The 13,066-nt window shown below is 53.2% G+C and overlaps 1 long non-coding RNA gene across 1 annotated transcript; it reads right to left on the bottom strand.

Annotated features, from left to right (window-relative positions):
• Window positions 1–663: 663 nt before the first annotated feature.
• Window positions 664–9,938, bottom strand: LOC142819203 (uncharacterized). The gene is made up of 3 exons (XR_012897007.2): window positions 9,627–9,938; window positions 5,537–5,672; window positions 664–1,370 (listed from the first exon to the last, which is right to left on the bottom strand). It is a non-coding gene; the product is annotated as an uncharacterized LOC142819203 (long non-coding RNA).
• Between the last annotated feature and the right edge of the window lie 3,128 nt (window positions 9,939–13,066).

The raw sequence follows: 13,066 nt of genomic DNA on the forward strand, positions 1-13,066 counted from the left end.
GAGGAAAGGCTGCTTGCAGGGCCCTTGAGAGTAGAGCTGCATGCCAGCTGGTTAATGTTGCAAGGGGATGTGGATTGCAACTGCTTTAAACACTAAGGAGAGGGGATCACCACATGGGAGTGTAAAGGATTGTTTATTCAACTAAAACTGGGAAGGGAGGGGAATCTCGCCCACACTCAATCACACTTACAGTCCCAGGCAGGATGATAAGGCGAGCAGGAGGCAGTTCATATTCTTTCATCTTCCCAAGTTGACTCCTAAGCTGGTCCGCTGGCCAGGCGATCCGAGCAGAGGGCGTTCTGGGAGGCTTCACTTGATGGTCCACCACCACTGTGTGTCTGTCCCTCTCTCCTTCCAGGATCAGCCACATGCAGCCTCTGAGTCTAGGCCTCTTGGGGCCGTGTGCACTCCCTGCTGGGGGCCGTGTGCACACCCTGCTGGGGGGCCGTGTGCACACCCTGCTGGGGGGGCCGTGTGCACACCCTGCTGGGGGGCCGTGTGCACACCCTGCTGGGGGCCGTGTGCACACCCTGCTGGGGGGGCCGTGTGCACACCCTGCTGGGGGGGCCGTGTGCACACCCTGCTGGGGGGGCCGTGTGCACACCCTGCTGGGGCCGTGTGCACACCCTGCTGGGGGGCCGTGTGCACACCCTGCTGGGGGGCCGTGTGCATTGTTGTTTACTCCTGCTGTTTACCTCAGACATTCTTCTGCACTCACTCAGGGAAGGGGTAGGGGGTTAACAGACAACACGCCAACAGTTTAGGGAACCAAATAACATTAACAGGTGAGAAAGAACAACCACCATTTTAACTGTCTATTTACTTCTCCCTTGCCTCCAACAGTTAAGGCCATACAGCAAGAGCCCACTGAAGCCTCTCTGTCAAGTCTGTGGATCAAGCCGTAAAGTAAAAAAACAGGACTGTGTAGCACTTTAAAGACTAACAAGATGGTTTATTAGGTGATGAGCTTTCGTGGGCCAGACCCACTTCCTCAGATCAAATAGTGGGAGTGATTTATGGATTGTCATCAGACCCCATAATCCTTAGCACCAACTGCTCAATGCCCCTGGAGAAGAATGTGTTGAGCGAAGCCCCTGTCCCAGGGAAAAGCATTGAAGAAACCAATAGGATGACTTGAAGCGGGCAGGTCTGGAGAACTGGATGAGCCGGCAGCAGCCCCTGTAATCACGATGAATCAAAAACGGGTTAATTCTTAATCAGACTCCAGTTGCAGCCTGCCATGCATTCGAGTGGTCATAGCAGGTGACAGCACTACATCCCGCTGAGAGGGCAGCAGAGTGCATGAGGATCTCTTGCCAGAGGGGACTGACTGCCATCGAACCAGCACAGGTACAAAAGATCCATTGAAGCTGCATGAGAGAGAGCGAGAGAGCGCGCGCGTATGTGAAATCCCCTGATCTGCTTGCAATATAAAAAAATTGAAATCCACATCCTCCCCCTGCCCCCATGCCTACAATCCATTCCCCTGCTGTATCCCAGATCCTTCATTCCCCAGTCATCAGGTTTTAACATCTGTTAGGGATTGTATTGAGTGACCTTATGGTGTTGGCTCCAGCTGTGAAGAAAGCAGACACTGACATTTCTAATTGATTGTAGGGTGGGGCAGGGGCAGGAGCATCTGGCCTCTCCACCAATCAGCGAGAGGGTTTTGTTCCCAGCTCTTCCTGACCCTCTTGTTCTGGGTGGATTGGTGCCTGGGTGAAGGCTGATCAATGCAGTGTGGGGCTGGGGGGGAGGGGAGGAGGAGGAGTTCTCACTTGGGGTCAATCAATAGACTTTTATGACCCAGCAAGTGACTCGGGAGCTTCCATCCTGCCTTTACTGTAATCTGGTGCGGGATGTAGGTGCTTTCAAGAGAATCTCTCCCACCATGCTTACTAGACAGGACATTATTGCTCTCCCTCAGACTCCTTTTGGGGGGGCTGTGCAGTGGTTGGGGTGCTAACCTGGGACTTGATGCCTAGGATCAATTCCTTGCTCTACCTGGGGCAAGTTCCCGAGGCTCTGTCTTCCCAGCTGTAGCAAGGAGCCTCCTGAACTAACCATAAAGGTGCAGGTGATGTAGCTCAACCTGGCACTCCAGCCCAAGGCACAGCTTAAAAACAAACCAACCCCCAAACACTGCCTGCACCACTACTTTTAGCATGACAATGGGCACCCAAGTGTTGACCCAGGTGAGGAGGGTCACGGTCACTGGCTGTGTAGATTACTCTCTCTGCATGTCTCAGTGCCCCATCTGTGCAAGGGGATACTGTATTAGCACAGCGCTACTTCTAGGGGTAGAGTCCCTCTTTCCCTGGCTAGCGGTTGGGCTGGCAGCCTCCCCCCTTTGCTAAGGTATAGGGGGTTGGGCTTGCAGCTGGTTTCTGGGGTAGGTAGCCCAGCCACTCCTTCTGGGACTCCCTCCGCTGCTGTCCAGCTCTAACTGTTAGTACTTCATTCATTCACCTGCCCACTAGGAAGGCTTTTAAAGGCCTCCAGCAGACCTTAAATGGAGTCAGCCTGGGCCAGCTCCCTGCCAGTTGCACCTAATCACCCTGCAGCCCTCCACCCCTAATTAGCAGGCTCTTTACCCTTTTGGGGCTGCCTTTTCCCCACTCTGTAGCAGCCCTCTGGCCTAACCTTGTCACAACACCCCCACTCCCCTACCCAGCCAGCCAGGATGCTCAGAGGAGTGAGGGGCCATAAGTACCTTACATAAACTTTCAGAGGGGGAAACGTGTTCATCTGTAACTGAAAAAAAAACAAACCCGTAAACAACAAGTAGTTCTGCAGCACCTTAGGGTATGTCTACACTACAGCGCTAATTCGAACTAACTTAGTTCGAATTAGTTAATTTGAACTAACGGATCCAGACTAAAAAACTAGTTCGAATTAGCGTTTTGCTAATTCGAACTAACATGTCCAAATTAAGTGGACCCTGAACCGGGGTTAAGGATGGCCAGAAGCAGTGCCGGCAGGGCATCAGATGAGGACTTAGAGCGTGGAGCTGCTGCCTCAGGCTAGCCGAGGGCTGTGCTTAAAGGGACCTGACCCCCACCCCAGACAGACAGTTCTCAGGGGTGCCCGGCTTGCAAAGCAGTCCTGGCTTGGAGTGCCCTGAGTGCCCACACTGGGCACATCACAGCACTTGGCCATCAGACCAGCTGCACTTGCCACAGGCTGCCATCTGGGGAGAGGGGGCAATTGGGGGGCTGCAGGAGAGCTTCCACCCCCAGAAGCCCGCAGAGCCAGCCCAGTCCTCCCCATCGGGGGCTCGTACCCCATTCCTCCCTCACCTCCTTCCACTTACCCTTCCCTAGCCCCCCTTCCTGATGTACAAAATAAGGAAAACATGTGGTCAAAAATAGAATCTCTCTTTATTGAACAAAACTTGGGGAGATTGGGAAAAGGAGGTGGGAGAGGGGAAGAGAGAGGGTGGGAGAGGAGAGGGCAACTAAAATGATCAGAGGTTTGGAACAGGTCCCATATGAAGAGAGGCTAAAGAGACTGGGACTTCTCAGCTTAGAAAAGAGGAGACGGAGGGGGGATATGATGGAGGTCGATAAAAGCATGAGTGGGGTGGAGAGGGTGCATCAAGAAAAGTTCTTCATTAGTTCCCATAATAGAAGGACTAGAGGACACCAAAGGAAAGGAATGGGTAGCAGACTTCAAACTAGTAACAGAAAGTTGTTCTTCACAAAGCAAAGAGTCAACCTGTGGAACTCCTTGCTGCAGGAGGCTGTGAAGGCTAGAACTAGAACAGAGTTTAAAGAGAAGTGAGATAAAGTCATCAAGGTTGGGTCCATGGAGTGGTATTAGCCAGGGGGTAGGAGTGATGTCCCTGCCCAAAGTTTGTGGAAGGCTGGAGAGGGATGGCACGAGACAAATGGCTTGGTCACTGTCTTCGGTCCATCCCCTCCAGGGTCCCTAGGGTTGGCCGCTGTCGGCAGACAGGCTACTGGGACCTTTGGTCTGGATGGACCTTTGGTCTGACCCAGGATGGCCATTGTAAGCTCAGGGCTCAGGGTTGGGGGTCTCAGTGGACCACCTTGATTTTCATGCACACCTGCTCCTGGGTGGCCAGGCTGGCAGCTCTCCTGCCCTAGATGGCCACTTTCCTGTGCCTAGTGCGGAGGTCATGGACGAGGTCCACGATGTCCGCACTAGACCAGGCGGGTGCCCGCCTCTTGCGGTCCCGGGCAAGCTCCTGGGAGCCACCAGCCTGGTCCCGGGAAGAGGAGGAGGGCTGGGGGGCATCAGGTGGCTGGCTCGAGCCGTGCCAGGTGCAGGGTCTGCTAGCTGGGTGCTGGCAGGCTTGCACCTGGCACGGGCACCGTAGCCAGCCTGTGCCCTTTTAAGGAGTCTGGGGCCGGGAGGGGGGCAATAGAGTTTCCCTGGTGTTGGCCAGAGTGGCCACCAGGGAAAGCTGGGGAGGGCTAGCCTCCCACTAGTTCGAATTAAGGGGCTACACACCCCTTAATTCGAACTAGTAAGTTCGAACTAGGCTTAGTCCTCGTACGATGAGGTTTACCTAATTCGAACTAAGCGAACACAACCCACTTCTTCAGATGAAGGGAGTTAAGGGGGGGCAGTTTCCAAATAAATAGCAGAGAAAGAGAGGAGTTGGGGGAGAAGGGGGGGAGAGGAGAAGGGGGAAAGTGGTCCATGCTAAATGAAGCAGATGGAGAGGGTACCTTACATAAAGAAATCCCTGAGGGCAGCTAAGCTCAAAAAGAACCAAGGCAAGTGAGAGAATGGGCCAAACTGGATCTTTTTATTCCTGCTGGCAGGGGCAGCTTGGTTCACAGAGTTTAAGACCAGACTGCACCAGTAGAACATCTCCTCTCTCCTTGGCTATGTCTAGACTGCAGGCTTCTTTCGAAAGAGCCTCTTTTGAAAGATCGCGTCTAGACTGCAGGCGGATCTTTCGAAAGAGCAATCCGCTTTTTCGAAAGAGAGCACCCAGCGAGTCTGGATGCTCTCTTTCGAGGAAGCCCTATTTACATTGAAGAACGCCTTCTTTCGAAAGAGGAACTTTCGAAAGAAGGCGTTCTTCCTTGTGAAACGAGGTTTACCGCCATCGAAAGAAAAGCCGCGTTCTTTTGAAATAGTTTCGAAAGAACGCGGCTTGAGTCTGGACGCAGGGGAAGTTTTTTCGGGAAAAGGCTACTTTTCCCGAAAAAAACCCTGAGTCTGGACACAGCCCTTGTGTCTGGCACAGACCACTAAGTGCCATCTAGGTTATGCTACAAGATCCAAGCATTTCCATTCTTGGGAAACTCTGATGTGCAGAGGAAGAGACTATGACCACCAAGGCCTGAGCCCTCTACCCCCCCCCCCGCCCATTAGACAAGATGTGTCCAATGACTCCAGTGGAAGATCTGTGTCCCATGCTGCAGGAGAAAGTGAACTGCTTTCTCTGATGTGTCCCCCACCCAGTCCCTGCTCAGTTGCCCTGGGGGGCAGGGACAGCTCCTTCCTGACCCCAAACTCTGGGGAACAGTTTCACTCTGAGCATGAGAGCAAGACTCACCAGACCGGCTGCTAGAAAGAGGGTTCTCTGCATCACCCCGAAGCATCAGGTCACACCATCGGCTATCCATCTCCAGCTGTGGCCAGCCTCTGTACCAGAGTCCCGCAACACAAGCATCTCTCAGGCAACACCTCAGCTGTTTTGGAAACAAAGGTTCGAATCCTGGCAGGCTCAGGACAGAGCTTTGTCCTTCCAAGGCTGATCGATGGAGTGATATGGTGTCTATTGAATAGGAGGCCCTTAAAAAAAAAATCTGCTGCAGGGGGGAGGGGAAGGAGACTAGAGCATGGCTGAGACAGCAGTTCTTACTGGGAATTCAGGCCCTCAGTCCCTGCACTACTAACTTGTAAAAATGGAACATACAGTCAATAGCATCTCTTCTCCCTCTTCAGTACAGGAGGAGAAGGCTTTGCACAGGTGTGATAAACAAAATCTCCCCCTTCCCCACCTTGTGCATATACACACACAGTGCAACCTTTCAATACAGAGGTGGCTGCAATTCTGGGGTGCTACTCTCAGGACAGTGCTGGCCAGTGGCTAGAGTCAGTAGCAATGCTCCCTGCCCCCAGAACAGCATGGCCTAGCAACCCAAGTCACCAATCATAGTTGTACCAGCCCCCTTGGGGGTTACTGGGGATGGGGTTGGGGAAAGCTGGGCCCACCCGGGCCCTGTCAGTGGTGTGGGAATAGGGAATCCACCCCAAACACACCAAGCTCTTTGGGACCTAACTCCCCACCCTGGGCTGCTTCCTACTGGACTCACCGCAGCTGCCTTCTTCACCACCATCCTCCAGAGTGGGGGCCTCTCCAGCTACTCCCCACTGACTGGCCCCCTTGGTTCACTCTTCCTCCAGAGCTCTGGCCACCTTCTTCCCCGGTGGCCATCAGCCCTGCCTGAGCTGCTCTACTGGCCTTTATACCTGTCCTCCAGCTGGAGCATGCCCAGCAGGGCTGTGGGGGTGGGGCTCTCTCGGCCAGGGAACTAGGGTTCACCCATGCAGGTCCAGTGCCCGGTTGGTACATCCTGCCACAATCTCACCACTAGGGAAATTCCATGTAATCCTACTTCATGCATCACTCAGAACAAAAACATGGTGAAAGGCTCATCTCTGTATTTCATTCTCAGATCATCTTCCCATCAGCCAAGGCCGACCTTATGAAATCTGGTGCCCTGTGCAGCCTGAGTACCTGAGGTACCTTCCTTGTAGGGGGCTGGCTGTTCCATGGGGGGGGACTGTGCTCAGGGGCTGCAGGGCTCCTGGGGCAGGAGCTGCGGGGGGCAGGCCCAGGGCTGTGGGAGGCAGGAGCAGGGGAGGGAGGCTAAGGGGAGGCGCAGGCAGGGAGCAGTGCAAGATGCAGGCCAGAGGTGGAGCAGGGGCAGCTGGTCAGGGACAAGCAGCAGTTTCCCCTTCCACTGTCTGGTGAGCGGCAGCTGAGTGTAGCCTGTAGAGGAGCAGGGGACTGGGGCTGGCTGCTGGAGTCAGCCGGCCATACACAACATGCAGCTGCCTAGGGCATCATAAAATTTGGGGCAGTGGTGCCCCAAATTTCATGGTTTCCTATGCAGTTGCATATTCTGCTTATGTCTAGCAGAGATCAGATCTGAAAAAACAGGAGACGCGCTGTTCACGTGGTCCTCTGTAAATAGTAGGCGGGAGGATGGATTGACTTGCAGGTCCTAGTTCTGCCCGGACTCCCTGCGTAACCTTGGGCAGGTGACTTCATCTCTTGGTGTCTGTTTCCCCCATCGGTGAACTGGGAATAATGATACGTCTCAACCTCACAAGGGTGCAGAGGCTCAGGCTGTTAACACCAGGCAGTCAGAAATGCTCAAGTGGCAAATGCGCAGCGTCTACTTCATTAAAACAAAGCTCCTGCCCCCCGGTGATTGATTAAGGGACATGGACAAACACGCCCCTAAGGCCTGGCCCACACAACTAATGCAAAGGGGGGCAGATGTGAGAGGGCAGAGAACCCTGCAGCAAGGCTGGGCGTAGGTGACGGCTGGCACAAGGGAAGTGTGAGGCATTTCAAAGCAGAGGCGTGGGCAGGGAAGAAGTCACCCAGAGAGAGGGTGAAAGAAAAGAAGCTGCGAGGAGGAGGAAAGAACAGAGTTGGAGACAGAGCCATGCAGCCTCTGAAGGTTAGGAGATCTAAGCAAGTGAATGGGGATTGAGGGCGTGGCAAGAAGTAGCTGGGATGACAGGAGAAGGCCAGCATAAGCTTTTCCTTACACGGCAGCTTAATGGACCATGACTGTTCCATTCAGGTAAGAGTGTTGGCTCACTTCCCTGTGGCAGACGATGGAGTAGAATCTGATGCTTGCACTTCTGCAGAGTCTGCCTGACAGCTTGACAGATGCCACGCTCCACAGTCACCCCGTGTGGGCAAGTGTGGGATTGCTTGACCCCCAACCCACGCAGCCCTCCGTATCTTGGAACCCAGCAATACTACGCAACAGTTCAGGACAGGAAGTGAAGACTACTGTACTCGATTGATATTGCACTGGGGAATTTAGAGAGGCAGAATGTGACTGTAGGAGCTGGACTGTTTTATGCTCACAGCACAGGCACAAGTTAAATTAAACACTATTTGATGTAGACATTAGAATCCTTATTCACAAGAACCCAAAAGTGACAAAGCAGGCTGCTCCTTAAACCAAATAGACACCAGTCAACTCACTTTGCTCCAGGCTGCTTTCTGCAGGTGGACTTGGATCACACCTACTTCCCTGCAGAGCCCCACAGCCTGCAATCCCAACCAGGAAACTATTTCCAAATTAAAGCCATAGCTTGTCATTTTCACACAGTTTTCCCCATAAACACCACACACTGGCTCTAGCTGCAAGAGTAGGGGCATTAAGAGTTCTCTAATGAACCCAGCTGTCAGGTCCTTGATCGCACAGGGCCACTGTCTGCAACACTTAAATTATAGAATGGGAAGCAAATGTCTAGGAAGGAGTACGGCAGAAAGGGATCTAGGGGTCATAGTGGACCACAAGCTGAATATGAGTCAGCAGTGTGATGCTGTTGCAAAAAAAGCAAATATGATTCTGGAATGCATTAACAGGTGTGTTGTGAGCAAGACACGAGAAGTCATTCTTCTGCTCTACTCTGTGCTGATTAGGCCTCAGGTGGAGTATTGTGCCCAGTTCTGGGCACCACATTTCAAGAAAGATGTGGAGAAATTGGAGAGGGTCCAGAGAAGAGCAACAAGAATGATTAAAGGTCTCGAGAGAACATGACCTATATGGGAAGGCTGAAAGAACTGAGTTTGTTTAGTTTGGAAAAGAGAAGATTGAGGGGGGACATGATAGCGGTTTTCAGGTATCTAAAAGGGTGTCATAAGGAGGAGGGAGAAAACTTAGAACAAGAAGCAATGGGCTTAAACTGCAGCAAGGGAGGTTTAGGTTGAACATTAGGAAAAAGTTCCTAACTGTCAGGGTGGTCAGACACTGGAATAAATTGCCCAGGGAGGTTGTGGAATCTCCATCTCTGGAGATATTTAAGAGTAGGTTAGATAAATGTCTATCAGGGATGGTCTAGACAGTATTTGGTTCTGCCATGGGGGCAGGGGACTGGCCTCAATGACCTCTCGAGGTCCCTTCCAGTCCTAGTATTCTATGATCTCTGGAGGTTTCTCACCAAAACAGTGACTCACCCTAAGGCTGCTGAGCTTGTATGAAGCCAGCAGATCACAGCCCACGGGGGAAATGGCAGCGGCTCAGAAGAGTCTGCCCTCAGAGTACAACTGGCCCATGTGTTTGTTCTGATGATGTAATGCGTGTTGCATTGGCTGGTTTTGGTGCCAGGGTCCATGTGCAGCTCTCCCGGGTGAGCCCTGCAGTCCTGTGCTTTTGGAACCCTGCCCTAGACTGGCAGAATGTTTCCGTGTGCACATCTGTGATACCCCACTTGTCTCTCTCCTCATTTGCCTCTTGACTCAGCTCCCTCCTGCCATACACAGCCACTGAAACTGTCCACAGAAGGGCAGCCCACTTGGGAACGCCACTTGCAGTACACTAGCTTAGCATGCTTGATTGTCCTGCAGTAATGGCTGGGCCCAGCTACCAGATCAGCTTGCTACTTACCCACACCGCAAGGAGCTCTGCTTTACCCAAGTGGTGGAAACCCTCTTCAATGCTAGGTTTGTTCCCCAGCCACCCCACGCTGCATGCACCTTGACGGGGCCCACCGTCCTGCACATCCAGCCAGGTACGTTGGCTCCTGTTCCCGCCTCTGATCCCCAGATTGCTTTTGTGTCTGGCAGCCTTGGCTGGAAACCAGCTGAGCGCCTGTCAGTTCACATTCCAGCCCCAGCATTCTCTGAATGACAAGGTTTTATTTTGAAATGCTCTTTTGTAGCGTCAGGGTTGGAGTTTTGTTTTGTTTTCTGTTCCTGTTTTTTTGAAAGCCCATTAAATATTAAACACAAACATATTTCTCTTGACTAGGAGCAGCTTTTAGAAAAAGTCATCTCCTCCCAAATCTCCTCCCGATCCCCTCTCATTCTGAAAGCTTCTTCCACCTCTTCGACATCCCCTGAGCCCTGGGGAGACAGTAAAATGCAGCTAGAAGCAGAAAGGCTTGTATGCAAAATGCCTCTAAAAGGAACCTGTGCCACTAACAACAGAAGCTGTGAAATTTCTGAATGCGGTAAACCTCAGTGACTCCTGAAAGCAGCAGGGAGCTCTGTAGTGTTACCTGGGAAAATAAAAAGCCCGCGGGCATCTTGATACTGGCAGAGTGCACTGACTGTTCCTGTGAGAAGCTGCATCGTTGCGGCAGCCTCCGCTCAGGGGGCCGGGGGCGATGGAGGTGTCTGATGCAGCCCCAAATGTTGGGACCTACGTGCTGGCTGAGGATCTGTCCTCTGCCATGACCTCTGCTGTATTGGAGAGGCCCTGAAGCCCAACCCCTAAGGAGTTAATACAGAGCCAAGAGGGGCTGGACCAGCCAGGAGATGCACTCAGTCATTATGCTTCTTAAGCAGCCTTTGCCAGCAGGGACCTAATTAAGAGCTCCAGGAAACCTGAAAGGTGTGATTCCCTTCAGAGAGCCCCTGGGGGGAAGTCTGCAGCAGTAATGCCAGCTGCCCTTCCTCCACTGGAGAATTTCCCCGGCTCTCCCAGCAGTGGGTACAGCATGGGTGTGGGGGGAGAGTCAACGGGTCACAGACAGAGCCAAAAAAAGGGGAAGACCGAGCTGGATTGCAGACACTTTGTCCTATCAAACTTGCCTCCGAGATGAGGCTCGGATCCCTCTCCCCTGCCACACACACTTTAAGCCAGTGATGGGCCACATGAATGGCTTTCCATTTCTGTGAGCTGTAGCAGCCTGCGGACCCCTGGGGTTCCACCTGCAGCCCCGTGGCCCCTCCTCCATTCGCTTCACACGCACTGGGGCACTGCAGCCCCACATTTACCTGCTCCTCCCCCTTCCCTACCAGCACTCTCAGAGCACCGCAGATGCACTCCGTCCCCGCTCCTCCCCTCCCTCCCAGAGCTGGAATGCCGTGAACAGCTGATCCGTGGAAGTCCAGCTCGGGGAGAGCAGTGTTAGTCTGTGTGGTGCCCGTGAAAGCTTATGATACTGTATAGCAGGGGTCTCCAACCTTTATAAGCACAAGATCACTTTTTGAATGTAAATGCAATCCAGGATCTACCTCAAACCCAAATATCCTTGCCCCACCTCCTTCCCACCCCTTCTTTGAGGCCCGGTCCCTGCTCACTCTGTCCTCCCTCCCTCCATCCTCCCTCGCTTTCACCAGGCAGGGGCAGAGGGTTAGGGTGCAGGCTCTGGTCTTGGACTAAAGGCTTCGGAGTGTGAAAGGGGCACTGAGCTGAGCCTGGGGCAGGGAGTTGGGGTGCAGGAGAGGGTTCAGGGTACAGGTTTTGGGAGGGAGTTTGGGTCCCAGGCGTTCAGGGCTAGGGCACAGGCTTGGGCTACAGGAGGGGGTTCAGGACTGGGGCAGGGGTTTGGAGCTGGCTCCAGCTGGGCACTGCTTACCTCAGGTGGCTCCTGGGTGGTGGTGCAGTGGGGCTAAGGCAGGATCACCCCTGCCCTGGCTCTGTACCACTCTCCAGAGCAGTCAGTAAACTCCCTCCATCCCAAGCCCTGTTGTGCCCATACAGGGTGGGAGAAGGGGCACCCTGACAGCCGTGCCCCCTCCTCTCCCTTCCCTGCTCTGCACAGCTCTAAGAAGAGCAGGTGCACAGCAGTGTGGGGAGGGGCAGTTAAAGTGCTGGCACTTGATAGCCTCTTGGCCAAGCCTGTCAGGGGCTCCAAGACCTACCAGTAGAGCCTGAGCTATTGGTTGGTAACCACTGCTATAGATGCCTATTTTTGTTAGTCTCTAAGGTGCTACAGGATTACTCATTGTTTTTTAAGCTCTGGGAGAGAGGGGGAGGTGTGGGGACAGAGCAGGAATCAGGCAATTCATGGCTTCTCCGAAACTGCTGGGGGGGAGGGGGAAGGAAGTGCAAGGCTCCAGGGCCCCAGTACATGTGAGGTACGAGGGGAAGAAGGGGAGGGGCAGGGAGCAGCATGGGGTTTGCAGGCCACAAGTGGAGGCCACAGGTGGTACACCACTGCTTCCAGCACAGCCTCCCTGGGCAAAGGCAGTGTGCGTTTTGAACGGATAGACACCGTTTGCAGAACACAGCTAATTTCATAGACCCTGTAAAATACAGGCGCAACGCAACATATGCCTGAGCATCACCTCCAGCTGTATATGTCCATACAGAACCATTTGCTACCCCCTTTACCAACTGGGGTGGATCTGGCCCACCAACACATATGTGTCCGAGGGGAGAGCGTGAGGAAGAGCCACGCTCTTCCACTGATCTCTCAGTTTTGCCACGTGGGGGGAGGGATGCATCTCTAGCTGGATTCTAGCATAGCCACAACCCGACGAGGCTGATACAACTTCCCAAGATGCCACTTTCAAACAGTCTCTGCAGGAAGTGCCAACATCCAGAGGTCAGATTTTCCCTTGTGTTTGGAGAACGGCAAGACTCCTTTTCCCAGCCATTCGGCTGCTGCCTACTGCTGTTCCCTAGAAAGCCAGCCGAAGATAAATATGCACAACCTGTGGGATGACGCTATTAGCCAGTGGTTTCCATAGCAACAGCCACCTGAAAGGCCTCAACTCTTAGGTGATACATCTATAGCTGTAATATAATAGACATGATTAGCCACACAAATCTCTGTGTCTAGCTGGCGCAGCTGGGCGGAAGCAGAGGAACTCATTGCTTTGTTAGCCGCAGCATGCTCAAGAAGTGCTGTACTCCATTGTGCTGTATCCTAGCTTGTGCAGTCACGCCCTAGGTGCCCTTATTAACTGTAAGGACATGAAATCCTATACACCAGTGTTCCCTGTAAGCTGTCTGCTTGGGTGGCCACCCAGCAGAGTGCCCACAGCTGGCAGCATGTGAGCTATGGGTGGTGCACTTCCTCACATGCCTTTGTGCACATAAAATTTATTCTGCACATGGATAGGAAAAAAATTGGAGGGAACATTGTTCTATAT

Source organism: Pelodiscus sinensis, chromosome 21 (genome assembly GCF_052426305.1).
Source record: "Pelodiscus sinensis isolate ZL-2025 chromosome 21, ASM5242630v1, whole genome shotgun sequence".
Lineage (NCBI taxonomy): Eukaryota > Metazoa > Chordata > Testudines > Trionychidae > Pelodiscus > Pelodiscus sinensis.